This window comes from Ambystoma mexicanum, chromosome 5p, assembly GCF_040938575.1.
Source record: "Ambystoma mexicanum isolate Mex_15411 chromosome 5p, UKY_AmexF1_1, whole genome shotgun sequence".
Classification (NCBI taxonomy): domain Eukaryota; kingdom Metazoa; phylum Chordata; class Amphibia; order Caudata; family Ambystomatidae; genus Ambystoma; species Ambystoma mexicanum.
Window position 1 is genome coordinate 559750708 of NC_090930.1, and position 23199 is coordinate 559773906.

The window sequence follows — 23199 nt, forward strand, 5'->3', positions numbered from 1 at the left end:
AATTTGCAATCTGTTAATGTTATTAGCTGAGGTGCCTAAGAGTAGGATGTTACAGTAATCAGGTTTTGTGCCAATTGTGGCTCTAGCAATGTTAAGACAGTTCTTTGACGACAGGTGGGGTTTGACTGCGTTTATGATTTTTGTTGTAAGTGCAGCTGAAGATGAGATGGCACTGACTTGCCTGTCCATTGATAAGGTGGAGTCAAGATATACCCCAAGGGTTTTTACTGCAGTAGAGGCTGTGATAATAGTGTTCGCAATACTGAAGGAATTGTATTTGATGTCTAGTTTTTTTAGGGATTCTTTTGGTCCTACCAGTAGAATTTCTGTTTTTTCCCCATTTAGACAGAGGCCATTGACTGCCAACCATGCCTAGATGCGTGCATATACCTTCTGAAGGGTGTTGAGGTCTTGTTCATAGTTGCCTGTTAGGGGGAGAAGAATTTGCGTGTCGTCGGCATAGTTAGTAAACGCTATGCCAGATTCTTCTAGGTCGCTGAACAGGGGAAGGGTGAATAGATTGTAGAGAGTAGGGGAGGTACATGATCCTTGTGGTACTCCACATGCAATGGGGAAAGGGGAGGCCAAGACCCGGTCGGAGAACACCCTCATGGCTGGGCCCTCCAGGAAGGAAGTGATCCATGCGGTAGCTTCTTGAGAGAAGTGAGCTGTGTCAGTGAGATGTTTACATAGGATCTTGTGGTCAACCAAATCAAAGGCCGCCGAGAGATCCAAGAGTAGGAGGAGTGAGGATTTGCCTTTGTCCATGGCTTCGAATAATTGGTTCGTAAGGTCCAGTAGGGCTGATTCTGTGCTGTGGTGAGGGCAGAAGCCAGATTGGCTTTTGCCTAGGATGTTATGTGTTTCCAGGTAAGATTGAATTTGTAGGTAGGCGGCCTTGTCTAGAATTTTCAGCAGGAATGGCACAGTGGTAATTGGACGGTAATTATTTGGAGAGTCAGGGTTGAGGGTTGGTTTCTTTAATAATGGCTGAACCCAAGCTTCCTTAAGGGCGAGCGGGACGGTGCTGTTGGCGAAGGAGGCATTGATGAAGCTAGTGACAAATGGGGCCAGGACTTCGAAAGCAAATGGAACTACCACATCAGCGTAATATTTTCAGTTAGTCAAATATAGGGCATCAAAACTTCACTCATGAAAGATCACTGCATGAAAATTTATGATATGAAATCTGACACACTTATAGTGAATCCCTCCCATGGCTTCAAAGACAACTTCATTGGGGCTGGTTTGACTCTTAGGTAAGGGAATATATTTGACGATCAGGAGTATGCTGCTTTGTAGTTATGAAGGGGAAACCTCATGCAAATAAACAGACCATAAGGATGAACCGAATAGTAGGAGGGTTAAATCAAATAATTAGCCACCATCAATGTCAAATGACAGTGATCACCCATGGGTCCAAGGCCCAGGTGCAATCCCTTGCATTTGATGGCACAGACAAATAATAATACTAATAATAATACTACTACTACTAATAATAATAACAATGCATATTATTATTATTATTATTATTATTATTATTATTATTATTATTATTATTATTATTAGAATATTTCTTCAGCACTGGCCCGACCTAGAGGTTCTCGGAGTGGCTTACACATTTCAAAGTTTCAAAAGGTTGGCAGTGAAGTAGAAGTTACAAAATATTTTTAGGATAGGATAGAAAGAGTAGGATAGACAAGTGATAGCAGGGGAGTTGGAGGGGCGGGATTATGTGTGGCGAAATAGGTATGTTTTGAGAAACTTTCTTAAAGTGGTGATGGAAGGTGCAGTGAGAATGTGAAGAGGTAGGTTGTCCTAAGCCCTGGGTGACCAGGTTAGTTTGCGTTTGCAGAGTGGAATGTGTAGGAGATGCTGACTTTCTTATCTGGTGTTTGTGTGGGTGATGGGTCTGAGTTAGCTGTAGAGGTAAAACACAGGGGTGGATACAGCAACTGGACCCCTGCAGATGGCTGACGTGCAGGCACCAAATAGCAGGGCATATGGGCAGCAGGCAGGCAGGCAGCAGCAGATGGCACGTGGGAGCGTGCTCGGGGCTCTGGGAGGCAGGAAAATGGCCTTTTGGGCAGGAGCGTGGTCTTCCGTGTGTTTTCGCTTGGCCAGCTTGATACGGAGTGATTTGGCCCGTAAAAAAAGTGCACGTCAGCATGTAAATCGAGGAAAGGACCTTAGTGCGTGTCAGTGCATGCAATCCGAGGAAAGGGCCTATGCGCGTAAGTGACATGACGCGCACGGGTGTTTCCCTCAGCACGGGTTAAAGGTGAGCGGCTCCCGGCAGTTCGCTGTATGTGCCTTTCGTGGAGGCTGTCAGGGGTAAGACTGGCCTTAGGCCCAGTACTATTGGGGCTGTGGGGCTAGGGACCATGAAGAATCCCAGATCCACATGGTTTCCGTACTTTAAAGGGCTGTTATGCCCTTTCTGCAGACTGATCCAGCGTTCAGCCTGCCGGAACTACAATTCCCAGCAGGCTTCGCGGGCCCCCGAGCCAATGGGAAGCCGCGCTGGGTGTGGCGCGCGACGAATGCGCATGCGCAAGCCCCAAGGCACGGGACTTGTGCTTGAGACGCCGAGGAGTGAGGACGTGAGCCTAGCAGCTCCCCGGAATCCACACGCGAGGGGCCCAGAGCCTCTGGAACAGCGATCCGGCCCCTCGCAGAGAAAAGATAAGTACCGCTCAGCTCGAGCAGATCATGAAACCCTTAGGGGAAGCGCAGGGGGCATTTCCCGACCCCTTCAGAGCTCCTGCGCACCACGAAAAAGCTAAGTGGGCAGGTTCATGGGAGTCATATTGGCGCATGTGTGAAAGTCAACAAGAGTGTGTTATACTTTAATTTACATTCGTCCTGCGGAGAATACGCCGGAAAGGCGCATGAGACGGATAAGTACAATTTACGGCACTCGGTCTGAAGAAAGACTGTGTTTGGGCCAACCGTAAAACCCTGGTCTACTGAAAGACCGCGTTTGGGCAAAACCGCAAAACCTGGAAATAGCAAGCTACGCGCGGCAGCGCGCCCATAGCAATTTGAGAATCTTGAAGCGCACTAAGTGCTGAATGTGTGTTTTACGAGTGAATGGGAGTGAGAGACCGACAGAGCCAAAAGGCACACGCTAATGCTTGTCCTTTGTTTTCTTTTAGTTTGAACCTGATTTGAACCTGGACTTCAGATTGCAAGGAACTGTCACAGGACTCGACAGCCTTTGCAAGACAGGACTAAAAAGACTGAAGCAAAAGCTAAGTGTGCTGGTGCATGTGACTGTGCTCATGAAACTGCAATGGGCTCTTGCCAATAATTTTTTGATGTTTATTCTAACATGTTTAGTCTTTGTGTTCATGGGGGCACATACATGTTTGTTCTGAAGGGAAATGTGAAGGGAAACCCCTTTACATGTGAAGGCATTTAAACAGAACCTTCAGCCACTTTTGAGGAAAGTGTGCAGCCATCATTCACCCAAAATCCCCATACCCATCCATAATCTCTCCCTAAACCTCAATCCGGTTACCCTAAAATCCCCCTACCTATCCACCCATCGAGATCCTAACCCTCCTTCCCCGCTCTGGTTCAAGAGGCCTGTGTAAGCTTTGACTTGCAGGCACTGAGACCATTGAGGGGGTGGTTGGTACCTCGTCGCTCCTGCACCTAGGACCTGGGCACCCTGACAGAGACCGACGTGTGTGTTGCTACTTCGTGTTGTTTTGCGCACCATCACTACTTCACAGTGGATCAAGGACGCATTTCTTCTTTTGGCGGGGGTATTGGCTACGCGTGTTTTTCATTATCATGCTAGTCTGACGGTGAGTCTCGCACACTATTTTTCCCACTGCGGGTGCCCCTGTGTATCGTGTACCCATTTTTGAAGTCATAGTAGCCTGCGTGTCCCCCGCATACATATTTTTTGTGTACCTGGGTGCCACCGCGTACTGCGGGAGGTTAATTCCATACACGTGGACTACCAGGGTGCGTGCACAGTTTTACTGCAGTTTTGGGGTGCCTGAGCGTTGTTTGACCCGTCACTTCATCACCAAGGTCACATACAGCCTTGCAGGTGCAGGGGTGCTTATAACATATTGTATCCCACCCCCTTCACCCCAATTGCCCAGGACAATTGTCGTGTACACTTCCCATTGGCACTTTTCCATCTGTGCCGGCACTACTCCATCGGTGCCATGGTTGGGAGGCCACCAAAGATGAGGGGCGCCTCAGCTGGGTGTACTCCTCGTGGCAGGCGTGGTCAGGGATGTGGCTGTGGTGACTAGGGAGTACGGGGACACCAGGGTGTGCAAGGTGGCTGCAGAGGAGGAAGAGGCTGGGGTGCGGCAGCTTGTGATGATGTTGTGCCATGTGTTGGTGCAGTCATGCCACCACCCCCTGCGGCTCCAGGAGATGCAGTACTTGCATCTGGCACTGGTGCCCGTGTGACCCGGCAGTCCGTTTCATCGACTGCCACGGGCCCAAGGGTAGTGGTAGCTGCAGGTGCAGCTGTGGACACCACCACCCAGGCTCAGGGTCTGCCAGCGCAGGTTGTGTTGGCACTTGAATAGTCCATGGAGGATTTTCAGCAGGTCAGGAGGAAGACCGTAGGTGCACGCAGGGCTGCCCTGACCGAGACACGTGTCCCTGGGGCAGTGATGCTATCTGCTGCCCCGACCAGCTGGGTGTTGGCAAATGCAGGGGCAGATGCAGCCAACAACACCCCGGTTGTTAATCGACCAACCAGGATATTCGTGGTCAATGACCCTGGGACAGCGGATGGTCCATTCCAGGGCACCCAGCAGCCACTGACGCAAGTCAGGCCTTCAGTCGTCCTTCCACCTGCCACTCCCTTGCTTCAATCCTCCGGTGCCACTGGCCATACTGATCAGGGCGGCATTCGCCAGCTAGGGTCCGTGCTACTATCCAAGAGGAGGAAGGTTGCATCTGCAGCACAGGCAGGGACCCCAGACACAGCCACGGCCTCCTGCACATCAAGGAAGAAGCCTTTCTGTGCGCAGGAACTGGACTCCCTTGTGGACTACTTGCGGGCCCACAGCCGTGATATGCTAGTGGGGCCGAATTGTAAAACTACGGCTGCCCATCGGAATACCCACTGGAAGCATGTCGTGGATAATGTGAGTGCATTCGGCCATGAGGTGCGCACAGCTGCCGAGGGCAAGAAGCGTTGGAATGACCTCAAACGCAGGACTAAGGCCTCAAATTACAACATGACTCTCGTGACTGGCAGTGGGCCACCACCTGTGGAGGAAGACCTCACTCTGCACGAAGCACTCGTTGCAGAGTTCATACCAGAAGAATTGGTCAAAGGAGTGGGAGAGATGCAGGACTTTGATGCCCCGTCCAGTGAGTGTTGTTGTGTGTATGTCCAGCCCATGTGTGGTTTGCCTGTGTGATGTGTTGTGCTTGACTGTCACTATATGCAATGTGTACATCGTTCTCATGTGCTAGTCGTGCAATGCTTCACTGATGCGTGTATGCTGTGCAGGATGGTGGACATGCAGAGCAGACGGGGACTGTCCTCATCACCACACTTGCACCCTACTCACATGCTAGTCACCCAGATGCCCCTCCGGTCCATGTTCCCGCTCACTGGCCCTTCTTCATGTAGCCAGGGGTGTCTTTCCTCTGAGCACTGGGACTATGGGCCTCATTACACGGATGGCGGTAAGGGTTAACGGTGACCGTTAATGGTACAGGTGACCGTTAACCCTTACCGCCTTACTACGAGGTCCCTTTGCGGGTTGGAAACTTTAGTGCCTGCTTTTTGCAGGCGTTAAATACCAACACGCAAAGGGACCAGGGAGCTAATTACGGTACCGCAATTTGCGGTGCCGTAATTAGCACCTTCCCCATTCCCATTATGCCCTATGGGGCAAAAATGGGAATGGGGATGGGCAATGGGGGAAGGGGGAATTACCGCCCCACCAACCTTGGAATAGGGTGGTAATTCCCCTTTCCTCCAAGGCGGTGCCGGTATTTTACCGGCATGGACCAAGGTGCTAACAGCACCTTGGTCCACCGCCGTCTGTGTAATGAGGCCCTATGTCATTGCATGACTGACGTGCATGTGTCCTCTGCCTGCATGCGGGAACTCCACATAGGCATGCCCCCTTGCCCCTCCACCCTCCCTGCACCCCAATTACACCATTGCACTGGTGTGCATCATTTTGGTGTACTGCATTGGCCTGTTCAAGCCTCCTGTGTACATGCTGACTTGCACATGGCAACATGCCAGACACATGCAGTGGGGTGCATCTTCTGCCCTTCATGCAGGGTGTGTCACTTGGACTTTGCAGATTGCAGATGCTCCGCAGGGACATGAGTGCCCATTCATGCTTCATGTGCATTCCATGCATGCCCCTATGTGTCCTTGACTGGATGATCATTGCAGTACATGTCTTTGATGAGCAACATTTCACTGCATATCTTCAGCCATCCCATGCCCACTCTGGCCCAGTCCTGCATCACACACATGTTTAGGGTGTCACAGTCTGTGTGGGGCAGAGACCTCCCCCAGTTTCAGGCCCACTGACTCTGTCCAACTGGTGTAGTGGGTTTTGCACACATGGGTGTACTACTGAGGGTTTGTCATGTGACCTGCTTACTGTCCCATCATCATCTGCTGTGTTGTCAGTTGACTCAGTTGATGACATTGATGCTAGTCAACACTGTCTGCCAATACACAGGTCTCTGGCCACCCTTTTGCTACCATACAAGGCATCCCTGCATTTTCACTCGGGGGGAGGGCGGGGTTGCTTGTAGCCATGCAACTCATTGCATGCACATTGCATGTGATGTCTGAACTTGCCCATGCACAGCCTTCACGTTTTTTGATACACATCATGAAGTACTTGTTCATGTAGATAGTGAGTAACGTACACATGTTCTGCACTGCATCAACCCACTTCTGAGCCATGTAAAACTGTTCTACATGCATGCTCACTGATGAAATGTCAAAATTGACCAGCCATGCATGGCAGGTTCTCTTTTGTGTGTGACATGTCTGCTTCATGTGTTGGCTGTCTGTGTGATGCCCATGTGTGAGTGTGTAATGTGCTTCTAACATGTGTACTAATGTTTTTTTCACTCCACTTTTCAGATGATGACTCAATGGAGCCAAAGGATGGTGTTGTCATGCCAGGCACAGGGTTGTTATCACAACCGCAACCCGGCACAAGTGGGGGTCGTGGGGTGGTAGACCACGAGAACCCACGTGTGCTACAGACCATCTTGTCTTTGGCTGGCAATGAGTCCAGCCCAGATGACCACTCTGACGCCCATATCGAGTTGGATATGCATCAGGTCCATACGTCAGGGGTGAGTGATTCTGATGTGGACACTCCTCTGTCCGTGACACCTGCACTAACGGGCCAGACAGTGGTGGGACCTCTGCCTGTGGTAGATCAGGACGCAGGGTCACCCTCCACACCAGTTGCTGATGTGCCTGGGGCATCACGTAGATGGGGGCATGTAGTTGTGCAGCCGCAGGCGGTGCCAACCCAGCAAGGACGCCCAGTCCATGGGTCCTGCGGGTGTCAAACCCAGCAACGCGGTGGCCGCGTGCCACCGAGGTATACTGAGAAGGAGCAAGACATGACTGCCAATTCAGAACGTCAGGGAGCAGCACTTCATAACATAGCTGTGAGCATGGAACGTGTGGCCCAATGTGTGCTCCCCCCTGCTAGGCAGGTGCTTCTCCAGCGGCAGGCAGTGCAGTCTACGGCCCGCTCGCTCAGGCTGGGCATGGCGGCCTCTGACTGGGCATGCCAGGCTGAAATGTTGTCTCTGCGTCAAGCAATTACTGCTCACCCAGAGGCACACAAGGAGGCCCTGAGGACTGAGTATGAGTTCCTCAGATCCACTCTGGGTGCCCTCTTGACGTCCCATAGGGTGCGGTCAGAGGAGAGGTTTGAGCAGCTTGAACGTACCATCTCGGCTGAGCTATGTGCTTGCTGGAGGTGCATCAGTTGTCCAGCCACACCACGCAGGAAGAAGTCCGTGTTACACGTGTTACCTTGCAAGAGGAAGCACGTAGAGGAAGCACGTGTATCACGGGAGGTTCTGCATGCAGACCTGCGCGTCATTGCCGCACAGAACCAGGCTCACCTGTCTGGCAGACTTGCTGCCGATGAGGGGCAAGCTGCGCCTAGGTGTGGTCAGGCTCCTGGCCCACGTCCTCCTTATCAGGATGAGGCAGACTCAGACAACGAGATATCTCCCACACAGGTCACGCTGTGCAGGCGTTGAGCCCATGGAGGTTTTTTTTTTGTCTCAACATCATCGCATGTGGGTGTTGAGGTGCACCCTGTACCTCCCCCATCCTGGGTGACTCCGCCCCCGTGTCGTATGTGGCCATTTTTGATTTTTGCTTTTAATTTAGTTAGTTAATATTAACTATTTGATAGTTATTTTAATTAGGTTATGTAGGTTATTCATTGTTAGTTTAATTAGTTAATATAGTTTAATATTGTTTGTCTATTGTGCATTCACGTGACCGTGTGGTGCTTTCTGGCTTTTGAATGCATCCACTGTCTGTTCCAGCTGGGCCCTTCAAGCTTGTCTTGTGTATGTGTTTGCAGCTTGGTGTCGTGACTCACATAGGCCACTCCTGCTTCCCTTATCCATGGGCTCGCTAGGATGGTTCGGTGTTACAAAATTGTACACAAGGGCTTCGGACTTTCTTAATAACTGTGGTCTGTCTGCTGCTATACTACTTGTGTTAACACCCCTAGTGGGTGTTTTATCCACCCCATGTCTGTAATCAATTTGGGTGAGTATGTGATTGATGTCTCCATTAATTAATGTGGATTGTGATGTATGTTATTTTTTTTCCTGTATATGTGCTTGATGCACTTCATGCTGTAGACAGTAGCCTGCACCCTTGGCCTGTCAAAGTGACACTGATGGTGGGAAGAGTTTGGATGTAGGTCTGTAACCTGGCCCAGTAACAAACAGCATGTAGACACACACACAGGGAACTTTCCAGCCTTATTGATTCATTTGATGCCCTTTCTGCAGGAAGATGAGCCTCCAGACTACCTTTGCAAGCAGACACAGGGACGACTAATCCAGAAACCTGGCCATGTTCAGTGGTGCAGACGTGTGGATGTGTGCGCAAGCAGAAGCACAGGGCTTGTGCTCAGACGTACGACAGAAGCAGACGTGTTTCCAGGAGCTCCTGACAAGGTGAGCAACACAAGAGCCCCCACCGCAGACTACCTTCCACCAGGCCACATGCACATGGATTCTAAGTAGCACCAGTGCTGGGGAGCTTTGCCATGCATTGTTGGAGAAGCACACAGTACAGCTGACATCAGTTGAAGGCCAAATGCCAAGTGGCTTTACATGTTGTTAGGGGCACACGCAGGGGCCATCAAACATATCCTTGAATACCCCTGCTCCACTGAAGCAGAGTAATTAGGGTAGTAGCGTTCCTAGCCAGAAACTGATACAGCGCACAGGGACAACCAGCGATGCTCAGACTCGTGGTGAGTGCATGTCATTTGCATGTGCAAATTGCCACGTGCAATACCTATTTAAATCTGCGGCAGCCAGAACACAACTTGTACTGATGTTGCACCTTGCTATACGCCTCTAGCAGCTCACCCAGGGACCATTGTATCATGTGTGATTCTTGACCCATTGGTCTTCCATTTCCCGCGCGGCCACATGCGCCGGCCTTACTGCATTGACAGTGTATGTACCATCGGTGGCCCAAGTTAACGTATGGTTACATAGCAGCACACAGGGGTGTTTGTTTGTCAAGAAGTCACTTACTTTGGGGCATGGATGGGGTTGTATCTGTGTTGTAAACAAACATTCAGATTAGTAACTCACACTCTCTTTGCAGCATTGAAGTACTCCTGTTACCGGACCTGAGAGTGCGCAGGAAGGAGGCCAGCACTCACCCCAGAGATAAGTCTCTCTTTGGCTTGCATTGGACTAATTTGGTACAATGTGCATGATGGATATGTTTTCTCTAATTTAGTATGTGTTTTTGTGAATAGTTGTATTTTTCCTACTTTCCCTTGCAAATCCACATCCACTCTCCTGCCCCTCTTTCCGGTTATCTTGAATACCAATGCCTGTCAATGCAACATATCCCTGACCCTCCTTCCCCGTCGGGGTCTCAGAGGCCTGTATTAGTTTGACCTTGCAGGCGCCCAGACCACGGAGGGGCTGGTTGGTTCGTGCCACTCCTGCGCCTGGACACCGGAGCTGTGACAGTACCCATCAGTTGTTGCATCATCATTGTATGTTATGTACCGTAAATGGTACCCATCCTGTTGGACCATTGTTCAACTGTGCTACCTTGGTTGTTCTATCATTGTGCTTGTACATGTGCTTTGACATTTCCTTCTACTTCAAGTCATCTACTGAACACTCTTCCAGGGTTTTTTGGTTCCTACAGCCTTTTTCCCTGGTTTGTGGGTTTGCCTACTTGGGGTTCTCTGCGATTTGGCATTTTTACCAGTCAAGATGGCCTCTGAGGGGGCTGGACCCTATTTACACGCAGGCTGGAACATGGAGACCAAGGGGTAGGGTGATCCTGTAGCCAGGTAGACTTGATACGAGAAGGCTACAAACCCCAGAGACAGTTGTTCAGAAGGTCACAGTGATGTGTAAGGGAGGACCTTTTGTTGTTGGACAGTTGGCTTAGCCTACAGTGTTTTGGGCACTCTGACATTATAATTGTGGGGTACTATGTATATGATGTGTTGTGCTGCTCAATGCCTGTTCCTGTGTTGTCTTTACTTTTCAGGTGTCAGGGGATTGGTGTGGTTTGACATGCTGGGGTGTTCACATGGCCAATGTTCACATGTGATGTGTACAGGACACTGAGGGTCACTTGATTCCACATGCATATATTGAGTGCATGTCCCTAATGACACACACAGTTGCACAATGATCCAGCACACGTACATCCACCCTTCAATGGCCACAGGTGCACACAGATTGCACTCTCAGGCCCGCGGTGTCCATGCAGCACATTATGTATTACCATTTGGCTACCCTGTACATGCGTCATTTGGTTGTAGATTTCATTAGTCTTTTTCATGTGATGCTCAAGGTGTATCTGCAACACAATGGCTGCTGAAAGTGCTGTGTGCTGAGCAGTGTGTTGCAGGAGACACACACAGCACACGGGTTCGGGAGTCGGGATTTTTCCGTGCCCAATGTGCATGTGAATGGGCATTCAGTGTTGTGTTCATGTCTTCGACTGTTGGAAAGCATTTGTGTCTGACTTTGTATGTGTGGGAGGTTGTTGGTCAGTCATTTCATCTGATTCCATGTCAGGCATCATTGTCTCATGCCAGTTTTCATTTATGACATATTACTTTGTATATTATTGGTCATGTGTTGGCCTTTTGCTATTGCGTGCCATGTCATGGTGTGGCAGACAAGGGTGATGTGGTTTGGGAAGGTTTGGGTGACATACCAGGGATTGTGATGGACTGTTTTGCAGGGGTGTGTGAGACACACCTTGCAGGTGTTCCTTTTGGTCACACAGGATTGGTTATGTTTAAGTAGCTAGGGATGCACACAATGTAGCACTTCCGTGGCAACATTCTCAGGGTGGTAAGGTTTTGACAGTTGACTGTCTCTTTGTCATCATCGATTGTCACCTGGTATTTGCCAGGACTGTGTGCACTCCCCAGGTGAAGAATGTGGCCACAATCTGGATCCGGGCTGCCTCGCCACGTGACCTGTCCCCTCCCTTGCTCAGTGCTTGTGCTTGTGTTTGGGGATGTGGGGACACCACCATGTCCACCGGTACCTCCCGCTATGTTGCAACATTGTGCAGTGCACATGCTGCCACAATGATCCTGCACACTAATGGGGGTGCATATAGTAGCTGCCCACCAGAGCGGTCAAGGGAGCGGAAGCGTGACTTGAGCACTCCGAATGTGCGCTCCACTATGCCCCTGGTTGCAATATGAGCATCATTGTATCTTACCTGGGGTGGTGTGGTGGTGTTCTGGATTGGCATCATCATGTGGTTGCTCAGAGGGTAGGCACTGTCCCCTGTGGAGGTGGTAATAGTTGAGATTATTAGGGTTTGGGTATTTGTCTGTGTGTGACTTGCATGCATGTGCACAGGCATTTGTACTCACTTAAGAGCCATGTGTCGCCATGCTGCTCAGCTTCCAGGGCCCTTCTCAGGGCAGACATTCTGTATATGAAACTGTCATGGGTGGAGCCAGGGTAGTTTGCATAGACAGAGGTGATGCTTCCTTTAGCATCGCATACAACCTGCACGTTGATGGAATGCCAGTGCTTGTGGTTTTGATAGATGTGCTCAGTGGCCCTAGGTGGACGTAGGGCCACATGGGTGCAATCTATGGCACCAAGCACTTTGGGGAAGTATGCCACCCTGTAAAAGTTTCTGCCGGTGTTCTGGGCATGTATTTGTGCCTGCTGACTGAGGGGCGTGCAGTGATGATTGACAACACCTGGTGTAGGCAGCGTGACTGCGTGGCCTGTGAGACCCCCCTACTATGGAAGTAGTCTGCTGAAATGACCCAGTGGCCAAAAAATGCCTGACATTGAGCACCTTCTCCAAGGGGCTCAATGCCTGGGAACACAGGGTGGGGGTGTTAAGGTCATCTCCCACTCCCTGACGAGGTCTAGGATGATACGAGGTGGAAACCTATACTTGCCATAGACATGGTCATCAGGCATCCCAAAAAGGCTGGTCCGGGGAAAGAAAATGCGGGCCCCCGCTATTCTCCTCCTCCTGCGGTGTCCCACGATCAGTGCTGCGACAAGTGGGGCATTCATCATAGCTGTATATACGTGTTTGTTGTTTGCGTGCACTTTTATACTGTGCGCGGGGACGCTTCCGCCTGCCTTTGTGTGGCAGGCATGTTGGCGCCTATGCAAGCCTTTTGTCGTGCGTGGGTTTCCCGTATTCGAATCCATGAATACGGGTTGTTCGCCTGTGTGTGGGCGTTCTGTGTATTTCCCTGCAGTACTTCCCCAGTTACGCCTTCTTTTTCACACGTTGTTCCCCATTCCACGTGTTTCGCCCTGTGTCCCGCCCCCTTTTTGGTGCGTGCACAGAGTTTGTGCGGTTTCCCTGTGCGCATCACGCACAGCTTTTGGGATGTTGCAATGACGTGTGCGCCTGTGTGCGCCACGCATGGGTTTGGAGCACAACCCGAGGGAAACACGCGCAGGGACTTCCTTGAATCACACGTGCGTGCGCCTGTTTTTTCACACTTGCACCAGCTTGCGCCAAGATTTTCGACGTACGTTTGTTCCATGGATCGGCCTGTTAGTGTCTTGAGACTGCGCTGAACCAGCTGAAAGAACTTTTCATCTTGTTCAGTCGCTCTCCACTAAATCCACTCTGCAGGCATCCGTTCCCCTCTCACAGATGCTCTGCGATTCTTTGGCTAGTTCTTTATTCCGAAAATTGTGGACATCCCAGATAAGATCCCAATGTCATTTTGAGAATAGGTAAATATGCTGCGGATACATGGAGCCCCTCTTGTAATCAGTTACAGCCAATTTTCAGCAGCTGAAATATTGACTGTCACTAACAAAATGAAGTCGTGCTCACCTACTGATGAGGTCCCTTTGTTAATTTTGATGGAGTTTATGGTGTGCAGTCAAAATATCGAAAATAAAAGGTCGAAAGACAAAAATGTCGAAAAATAAATGTCGAAAAAAAAAAAGTCGAATTCCTCTTTTTTTAATTATATATTTATTTTGGGGTCCGGGAATTTAAAAAAAAATGGATAAAAATGTTTTTAACATTTTTTTTGAAAAAGGGGGGTTGAGAGGTACCCCCCATTTCGAAAAAAAAGTCATAAAAAAAATCGACTTTCGACCTTTTTGTTTTTGATTATATCACTATAAACCGTGCTTTATGCCTTCTATTGCTGCTAGAGTGGCTCATGCGGTTAATCTTTCATGGTCTTTTGGGGAGATTCCTCCGGCATTGAAACAGGTGCTTCTTATTCCTCTCCTCAAGAAACCAATATTGGATCCTACTACACTGTCAAATTTTCAACCTATATCTCTTTTGACGTTCTTGATGAAACATCTTGAGTCATTGATTGGCCTCTGCTTGGCAAGTACCTTGAAGCAACTCTTTTAATCAGTCTTCTGTCCTGGCTAGGGCACAGTAAGTGTGCTTGTATCTGTGGAAGATGATTTGGACTGTTTCCTTGACCAGTGTGAAGCAGGTGTGCTGATTTTACTAGATCTATCAGCCGCATTTGATACTATTGGCCACTCCAACCTGCTCAATTGTCGATATGGAGCAGGCCTTACAGGCATAGTGCTATCATGGTTTCAGTCCTTTCTGATGGATCATACCCAGTCTTTTTTGCTGCCTCCTTTTTGATCTTGTTCAGTGCCTCTGACATGTGGGGTCTGCCCTGTCCACCATTTTGTGTAATGCTTACATTCATCTGTTGGTCACCCTTATCCACTCCTTCGGCTTCCTCTTATGTGGATGACACACAAATCATTGTGCAGTTAAATCTCCTGAATCATGATAGTGAATCTCAGTTGAGGGGTTGCCTGGAGGCGGTTGTTTGTTGGATGAGTGACAATTGGCTTACGTTAAATGGTGACAAGACAGAGCAGATGGTGGTCTGTCCCTTGTCAGCATCAGCCTTGTGGTTCCTGACCTTTTGAACTCCCTCCATTGGTCCTTTTCCCACTCTTGTCTGTGTAGTCAAGGATTTAGGTGTGAAACTTTCTGCATCATTGTCCTTCGCAGCTCAGGTTTGTTCAGTTTGTCAGTCTGGACACTTTAAGTTGAAGGTTCTCCGGAAGGTGATTTGTTTCCTCCCACTGCATCTGTGTGCCCCTATGGTGGCATCTTTGGTGCTTAGTATCATTGACTAATGCCATTTGTTGTGTTTGGCTCAGCCAGGTTTTCTGATTAAGCATCTTCAGGTCTTGCAAAATTCAGCTGCTCGAGTGGCGACAGGTACTCCCTTTAGAACTCCTATCTCCCCTGTCCTTCGTTTTCTGCACTGGCTTCAAGTTGCCAAACAAATTAATTTCAAATCCCTCTGTATCACGCACCGAGCATTCTATGGCCTGGGTGCAGAATACCTGCAGCATAAATTCTGTCCCTTTGTTCCTTTGCGCATCCTTCACTCTCAGGATGCTGGCCTTATTCAGATTGCTGGGTGGATGAGAGAGCTTTATCCATTGCTGCCGCCAAGCTCTGGAACTCTCTTCCTCATGATTTCAGGGTTATTGAGAACCATTCGTTTTTTGTAAATCACTGAAAGCTATTTTTTAGTTTTTTTCTGTTTTTCTTCCCCTGTCTTGTCTCAGTAGCGCTAAGATGCCACTGGCATCATGTATTGTGATTTGGGATTTCTGGGCACCAATGATTGGTATCCATGATCGAATAGGAGGCATGCCCATACAACAGTGGAAATGTCACCATTCAAACAGTGGTAGGGTATCTTTTTATTTTCCATTTTGTATGCAAGTCAGAAAATTGTACGTCCTTTTTGTCTTCTGCGCCCTGATGCCTGCAGGCTATCGGTGCATTATAAATATAAAATAAAATAAATAAATAAAATAAAAACACTGCATATGTGAAAAAGTATGCTGTGCAGGGAAGATGTGAAAAAGCAAAAAAGCATATAACTTCCTTCTCAAACTGCGGGGGGTTTGAATATAACATTTTGGAATTTCTCTGAAACACCAGCACTGTTTTTTCATCCTGGGTTCCACGTAGTAGACTTGTTTTGTTTAAGTGTTTAGACACGTTACGCACTACATGCATAACATTGGGTGCTCTGCTTGAAATGTAATTTCTGAGCGTAGAGAACTGCTTCTCAGTGTTTGAGTTTGTGTCTGTTACTTTATTAAGAAGAAAAGGGCCATGCAGGAATGCATTCCTTGCATGCTTTCTTCCTGGAGCCAATGGAATTGAAAGCAGGAGGATCCCTAGTCATTTTCTTCTTCTACTTTCCATGTAAAAGTGATGTCCAGCTCTGTGTGTGATTTACTTTGTTTATTCATTTGTTGTGTGACCACCATCCGATGAAGAGGTCTCTGGACTTATTTATTTATTTTGAATATATAAAGCGCCCAGCGGCCCTGGGGCATCGTGGCGCTGTTACAGAATATTCACTTAATACAAGATGGCAGATATGACAGATAAGCAGTGATACAAAATAGCACCGATGATACATAGGCAGTAATACATGTTAATCACAGTTGGTGTTCCATGGTTACAGAGGAACAATGTAGGATACTGTACATTTGGGAGGTGGTCTAGTTAAATAGTTTTGTTTTTAGCACCTTTCTGAAAACTGTGAGGGATTCTTCGTTTCTTAAGCTAAGTGGAAGCGCGTTCCAGGCTTTTGGGCTAGTACTTCAAAGCTGGTGCCATGTGCTTTGTCTCTGTTGAATGCTGGTACTGAGAGCTAGTGGGAGTATTGGTCACGTTTTGGTCTGTCGGCCGGAGCCTGGTGTATTCTTTCTGCTAGGTAGGCTGGGGCAGTCTGGGTGAGGCATTTGTGTGTGATCGTGAGAGTCTTGAATGTTATGCGTTCTTTGGTAGGAAGCCAGTGGGCATCTTTTCTCGCCTGGGAGATGTGCTCTCTCCTAGGGATGCTGAGGGCGGCTCTCAGGGCTCTGTTTTGTGCAATTTGCAATCTGTTAATGTTATTAGCTGAGGTGCCTAAGAGTAGGATGTTACAGTAATCAGGTTTTGTGCCAATTGTGGCTCTAGCAATGTTAAGACAGTTCTTTGACGACAGGTGGGGTTTGACTGCGTTCATGATTTTTGTTGTAAGTGCAGCTGAAGATGAGATGGCACTGACTTGCCTGTCCATTGATAAGGTGGAGTCAAGATATACCCCAAGGGTTTTTACTGCAGTAGAGGCTGTGATAATAGTGTTCTCAATACTGAAGGAATTGTATTTGATGTCTAGTTTTTTTAGGGATTCTTTTGGTCCTACCAATAGAATTTCTGTTTTTCCCCATTTAGACAGAGGCCATTGACTGCCATCCAGGCCTAGATGCGTGCATATACCTTATGAAGGGTGTTGAGGTCTTGTTCATAGTTGCCTGTTAGGGGGAGAAGAATTTGCGTGTCGTCGGCATAGTTAGTAAACGCTATGCCAGATTCTTCTAGGTCGCTGAACAGAAGAAGGGTGAATAGATTGTAGAGAGTTGGGGAGGTACATGATCCTTGTGGTACTCCGCACTCAATGTGGAAAGGGGAGGCCAAGACCTGGTCGGAGAATACCCTCATGGCTCGGCCCTCCAGGAAGGAAGTGATCCAGGCGGTAGCTTCTTGAGAGAAGTGAGCTGTGTCAGTGAGATGTTTACACAGGATCTTGTGGTCAACGAAATCAAAGGCCGCCGAGAGATCCAAGAGTAGGAGGAGTGAGGATTTGCCTTTGTCCATGGCTTCGAATAATTGGTTCGTAAGGTCCAGTAGGGCTGATTCTGTGCCATGGTGAGGGCAGAAGCCAGATTGGCTTTTGCCTAGGATGTTATGTGTTTCCAGGTAAGATTGAATTTGTAGGTAGGCGGCCTTGTCTAGAATGGCACAGTGGTAATTGGACGGTAGTTATTTGGGGAGTCAGGGTCGAGGGTTGGTTTCTTTAATAATGGCTGAACCCAAGCTTCCTTAAGGGCGAGCGGGACGGTGCTGTTGGCGAAGGAGGCATTGATGAAGCTAGTGACAAATGGGGCTAGGACTTCGAAATCAAATGGAACTACCACATCAGCGTAATATTTTCAGTTAGTCAAATAAAGGGCATCAAAACTTGGATTTTGTTGAACTCATAATTAATAGTCTTCACTCATGAAAGATCACTGCATGAAAGTTTATGATATGAAATCTGACACACTTATAGTGAATCCCTCCCATAGCTTCAAAGACAACTTCATTGGGGCTGGTTTGACTCTTAGGTAAGGGAATATATTTGACGATCAGGAGAATGCTGCTTTGTAGTTATGAAGGGGAAACCTCATGCAAATAAACAGACCATAAGGATGAACCGAATAGTAGGAGGGTTAAATCAAATAATTAGCCACCATCAATGTCAAACGACAGAGATCACCCATGGGTCCAAGGCCAAGGTGCAATCCCTTGCATTTGATGGCACAGACAAATAATAATACTAATAATAATACTACTACTACTAATAATAATAACAATGCATATTATTATTATTATTATTATTATTATTATTATTATTATTATTATTATTATTATTATTATTATTATTAGAATATTTCTTCATCACTGGCCCGACCTAGAGGTTCTTTCAAAGTTTCAAAAAGTTGGCAGTGAAGTAGAAGTTACAAAATATTTTTAGGATAGGATAGAAAGAGTAGGATAGACAAGTGATAGCAGGGGAGATGGAGGGGCGGGATTATGTGTGGCAAAATAGATATGTTTTGAAGCTCTTTCTTAAAGTGGTGATGGAAGGTGCAGTGAGAATGTGAAGAGGTAGGTTGTCCTAAGCCCTGGGTGACCAGGTTAGTTTGCGTTTGCAGAGTGGAATGTGTAGGAGATGCTGACTTTCTTATCTGGTGTTTGTGTGGGTGATGGGACTGAGTTAGCTGTAGAGGTAAAATGAGATGTGGTGGATGGCTTTGGAAATAATGTAGAGTCCTTTGAAGGCAATTCTTTCGGGTACGGGTGGCCAGTGGAACTGGACGAGAGCTGAGCTGATGTGTGAACGTTTTCGAAGCTGGAGAATAGGCCTGGCTGCAGGGTTTTGTATGCCTTGCAGGAGGACAAGGGTGCTGCTGGGGAGTCGAATGAGGGGAGCATTGCTGTAGTCCAGTTAGGACAGAACTAGTGCTTGGACAGTGGTGCAGATGTCATCAGGAGGAAGGATGTGTCTGATGTTTCGTAGAAGGTTTAGTTGTAGATTGCATGTTTTAGTAGCTTCAGCTATGTGGTGTGTGAAGGAAAGGGTGGGATGGATGGTGAAGCCAAGATATTTAACAGGTATGAAAAGGGATATTGATGATGTCTTTGAATCCATACAGTGAGCTCTGTTTTTTGTCTGGGGAGCAGATGAGGGGTGCTCCATTTTGGAAGGGTGGAGCTTGAGGATGTAGGTTACCATCCAAGTGGAGATGGAAAGAAACAGTTTTTAAGGATGTGAAGTTGTGAGGGGGGTGAGATTTCGAAGTATATTTGCGTGTCATCTGCATATTGGTGGAAATGGATGTTGTATTTGTTAACGTTCTGTCAATGGGATTCAACATGTAGGTTGAAGAGGGGTTGAGACATGGAGGAGCTTTGTGGGCCCCGTACTCGCCCAGGATGAGGTTGGATTGAAAAGAGGGCACGGATACAAAGTGTATCATGTCAGTTCATAAGGAAGTGAACCAATCAAGGACGGTGTCATACTGTGTTTGAGTAGAATGGTCTTCTTATTGGTGTTGGAGACTATAGAGAGGTCGAGGAGTATGAGTAGTGCGTGTGTCCAGGTCAAAGGCCAGCTTGAAAGGCGTTAAGTAGGTTGTTTGTGGATAAGTATTGTTGCAGTTGGGTAGTGACAAACTGTTCCTGGATCCTGCCAAGATATTGCAGGATAGTGATGGGGCTGTCATTTTTGGGGAGTGTCGGGTCGAGAGATGGCTTTTTGAGAAGGAGGGTGATTTCACCAGTTTCGAGAGCACAGAGGATTCTACAATGTGAGAGACAGGATTTGATGCTATTGAGTCAGTGGGGGGTGAGGTTGGTGATGCAATTGGATGCAGATTGAGGTGGGCATGCATCATCCAGGAAGTGTGCACGGTTTTGTTTTGGTAGTAAGGGTTATCAGGGTTTCTGTATCAATGGGGTGGAAGGGGTCCCATGTTTGGGAGCGAGGGTGGGAGTGGGAGAGTAGCAGAGTTGAAGTAGACCATGAGGGAGTTGCATACTGCAGTCAATGGGGCTGTGGAGGTGTGGATGGTGGTTTGGAGAGGGATTTGATAATGTTGAATTTCTTCTGTGTAAGATGGATGGTGGATCGGAGTTCTTGGAGGTGATGGGTTGCTTTGACATTGCATATGGCTGTTTTGTTGTATATGAACTGGTTCTGGTGGTGTGGCATGGGATCTTTTGCCAGGCTTTCTTGGCATCCCTCATCCTGCTTGTAGAGAGTAGGAAGCTGTAGAACCATGATTCATGGTGGTGGCTGCAGGGTTTTTGTCATACGAGGGGGCAATTTTGTCCAGTACTGCTGTTGTAATTGTTGGGGAGAGTGGTGCTAATTCTGTGTATGCGAGAGTTAGGCAGGGAGTTATAAGTAGTTGCTCGAGTGTGATTCTTGGCTGCCTTCCATTTGCTGGTGCTGCTGGGCATTGTACCTTTAGGAGAGCTCCTCCCCCTGCAACATAACCCACACCGGACACGAAGAGCCGGCACGAGGGTTAGGTGTGGAGTTATAAGGAGTTGTAAAGGAGTTGTAAAGGAGGTGTCGGGCCAATGTCCAACCCCGGCCCTAGGACGTGAAACCAACACCTGAAGCGGTTACTTTCCAGTCTGACCTAGAAAAGATCGAGGAATTCCATGATGGTGTTCCCGAAGGACCGGCTGTGACTAACCTGCATGTGAGCGTGAGTGTGTCCATATGAAGTTCCCCCGCATTGTCCACTACACTTGAACATTCTCTAGTGCATGATTTGAGCATTCAGAACGACTCTTCCTGGGGCTCAAGTTTGAATATAATGCAAGGCCCAGAAACACTGATTAGCCTCTGCTGTTCGAACAGCTTTGGCGTGGAAAACTTTTCCCACTGTCCTCTCCCTGCAGAGACTGAGGTTGAATGGCCCACTATTGCCAATACATGGCTGAGCGAGAAATTAGTTACCTTGCCAGTACACAACAGTGCTGGCATTACATCATTTGATAATTTAGCCTTAATAAACAGTGAGGACGAACTTTTTCCAACAAACACAAGTAGTAAGTCTGGAAAACCCCCTCCAGTCTTATTCACCGCCGCGCCTTTGTGTTTCTCAACTTTACTGACCATGGATAAAACTTTACTAATAACACAGCCGCTTGGAGGATTGAACGTATCAAGACAGAAGGCTGCCCGACTTTCGTTAGACATCATCGAGATAAAAACGTTGATGCAAAACATGGAAAAAAGAAAATCTGTATTTAGCAGTCCAGCCCACAAGAGCTCAATAAAAACTCTGACATCGACGACGGCACCGGAACTCCCTTTCCGAGACCATTTACATGACAGGGCTGTCCTCGATATGGTCTTCCCATCACAAAGGCGGTTTCCACCAATCCACACCATATGTCCTCTGTTAGCATGGCCCGCCATGCGGCGGCACCTCATACAGGGAGGACACATATGAATACATCTTCACATGAAAGGGTTCCTAGTCATACTTCCGTCGTATATCTGCAATCAAAGAAAGTGCAGTTCAACTAAAGAAATGGCTGAAGCATTTCGAGAAAAATATTCTCTTCTTCCAGATGAAAAGTGCGAGTCTAACTGTGTCACTGAAGACAGGGGGCCGATCTGGAACGCACAGATGGTAATCCTAGGAGAGTGTCATTGGTGTGGTGGGCTTCGCAAGGGTTAGCTAATGGAAACAGTTGAAGACCCCGACAGTTAGAACACAAATAACATTGCCTAACCTAACACTCAAAACTTTACCTGAATTGGCTATTGCCGTCCAGTTAGAATTGGATTGCTCTTCTACAGAAAACATGCTGGAAGAAGAGGTTAACAGCAGAAAGGTTCTAATGGAACTATCTACCTACATGATAGATGAGGAATCGCCGAAGAACCAGGAACACCATCAGTGTGAGCCGTCATGTGAAGATATTTCTTGTGAGATCCATACTCGAGACGGATTTTCCAGAAACAAACGTACCATTTCAAAAATAATAATAATATTTTGCATTTATATAGCACTACAAACCCTCAGGCATCTGAGCACTGCTTATTGTTACCCACAGTGTGGTGCTCATTTATCGACCTGGGAAAGATGAGTTTGCCAGGATTCGAACCTGTGTTGGCATTCTCTGCACAGATGTCAAAGCGAGCACTCTACTCGCTGTGCTATCTGACCCGGGTAGCAAGGTACTCTAGCAGCCTCCCGAGGGGCGCAATTCATGACAGTGGCACATAAGCTAGCATGTTCACTAAACCCTCATAGCACTAAAGAGAAGGTTACTGACCACTGTACTTTAGAATCTGGAACTCGCTACAAGATGCTGGAATTTGAGTACACCAACCGTGCCCTGTGCCAACACACAATGATGATAGAAAGTTCACTAAGGTAGCGGATGGCTTGATATTAAACTGGGCACACGTGATGAAACTCCCCGATGATGTCCCTATGCTGCAATCAATTGGCTCTAAGGACATTAGGATAGTGCAATATATAGACGAAGATAGAATGGACTGGCTCAAAGTCCATTTAACATGAGAGAAGATTCTCTCTGAAATATTGGAACATTGTGAGGCATTTCTGCCTCTTGGATTAGACGTAGCTATGTCTGCCCGAATTGAGAGTACAAAAGGAGGCATACCACGAAAAACTCACAGTTACATTAATTTCGACACCTGATACAGAAAGGCGCAAAGAAAGTGCTAAACCAACGAAGATCGGAAAGACCTAAACACCAATCTACAACTAGTCCTATGACGACTTTATTGCAAGCTCAGCGACATGATTAGCAATCATCACCTTGCGATTTAGATAGTGCCATGGAAATTGTGCTCTTGGAACATGAGAGGATTCGTACATCTTTTCGATGAAGACACCTCAGCACTATGTAGTCACGACATTATATGTCTTCAAGAGACGTGGTTATGCCATCAACCACTGTGTGTGATGACTACACTGTCCTGATAAATCCTGCTATATCCCGCACAGTGGGGTGCCCTTCGGCAGGGCTACAAACCTTAATAAAACATGGAAGTAATATCAAGATTGATGAAAATGTCACACCAAATCCTTTCACTCAGATTACTGTGATTAAGATACTGCTGACCCAAGAACCATCAGCAAAATATACTGCAATCTGTAATGTATATTGAAACCCGGTGGTGGGGAAATTTGTTTGATGTCCATTAATTGCCTGTTTTTGCACAGTATATATTTTCAACAAATTCCTTAGCTAAAAACGGTGAAGCATGAATTCAAAGCCATTCATGTATTACAGTGGTTTTCAAGTCCTGACACAGTCCATATGAATGCAATGTAATA